Here is a 1,669-nt window from a genome sequence, read left to right as displayed (position 1 = left end):
CACTTAGCAGGAGGTGGAACGTCACTTTTTCATTCCTGTGTTTAACATACAAGGAGATGATTGTCAGGAATGGCGTAAGCCAATTTTAGTTACTAGGGTTAAAGACCAGTCATTGAGTTTTGTTCTTCAGAAGTATTTGGTCATGGAGACTTTCCCAAGAGTTTCTTTTAAACACCGGCCATCGCTGTTTCGTGGCTTTTCTGGCCACTGACGAGTAGGCCTACCAACCGACGCGTGGCAGTGTGTAGTGTTATGTTATGGTGGTGCGGGGAAGTGACTGGTGATGCCATAGTAGATATCCGGATATTGTGGCAGCTGTTATCCTTTTCCTCCCCTCGCCCTTCCTTCCTTCCTCTGTCCTCCCACACCCTTCCAAATCTCCCCGCGTGTTCGACCCGCTTCCTCCTTCCCCCATTCGCCTCCCCCACCAAGCCGGAGGTCGCGCCGCCCTGTAAAACCCGCTCAGTGTCTGGCGAATGCATATCACGAACGGACTGCCATTTGTCAAGTCGAAAAAGGCGTCATTACCACGAGTTTCCTGCTGCATTTTGCACTTTACCCATGCATCAAATGGCGTGACGGGCAGTGTTAGAGTGGGGGAGGGGAAGGGGGGAAGGGGAGGTGTCATGTGCGCCCTGAAGGGCGATTTCCCCTGACTGATTATTAATGCTTTTGCAAAGTCCAGGTTTCCCCCTGTGTTGTTGCCGCCCGCACCGTTATAATGGCTTCCACTCTCGCTCTCCCTCTTTCCGCCCGCGTCAGCCCCGAATGACCACCAACCAAGCCACCGTCACCACCGTTCACTCTACCATTCCTTTAAAACACACTTTTAATTCCCTAAAATTGCCGATGTTAGTTCTCACGTTAACGAGCCCGTCGGCGCAGACGGCCTTTCTCTTTCCCGCCTTCCGTAATCGGGCCGCGAGCGCGCCGAGGAACCGCACCGACACGCTTCATAGGTTTCGGGATGTAACCCGATCTACGGGAGCCTTAGTTACTGGACTGTATGGACATCCTCTGTGTAACAAACCGCGGTTGTCTCTGCGATCGTCGCCGACGCTCATAGCACCTTAATCTGCCGACTTTCGATCAATCTCTTTCAACGCATGTAACCATACTCTCTCTTTGCCCCATGTGTTTCCATTTTCATGTTTTCTCCGACCAGGCCCTTCGAATTTCTACAACGCTTAATAACACTCATTCCTTGTATGTTTTGGTCATGTCAGCATATACTTCGCCTGCGCTAAACGGCCCGACCATTTCGCTTTTGGAGCGAAACCGCAGGTGTCGCCGCCTCGAAAGCTCAGGTCCGACGTCAGACCGCACGCCCGCAGTCGCAAGGGAGTTCCCGCCGCAACGATCAGCCAAATCGGGACCCCCGTCGCGATAGTCGCCGGCAAAGACTGTAATTTGCCATCGGAAGGGCAATTGCTGCGGCGAACAGAAGAACAGCCGAAAGAAACACGGGCAGCATCAGTTGAACAGCCGCAGCCACCTGTAGAACATTCACCATTTCCAAGCGAACATTCGCTACTGCTAGAAGAGTCAGCAGCCTTAGCTACCAGGAACATCACCTCCATTTGAACAACCATAACGATGAGCTTAACTGTTGTGACAACCACAACTACAAGGGACCATTATCACCAGCAGAACCATAACAACACTCGAC

The sequence above is a fragment of the Penaeus monodon genome, chromosome 29, assembly GCF_015228065.2.
Source record: "Penaeus monodon isolate SGIC_2016 chromosome 29, NSTDA_Pmon_1, whole genome shotgun sequence".
Taxonomy (NCBI): Eukaryota; Metazoa; Arthropoda; class Malacostraca; order Decapoda; family Penaeidae; genus Penaeus; species Penaeus monodon.
This window is presented reverse-complemented; position numbering follows the sequence as displayed.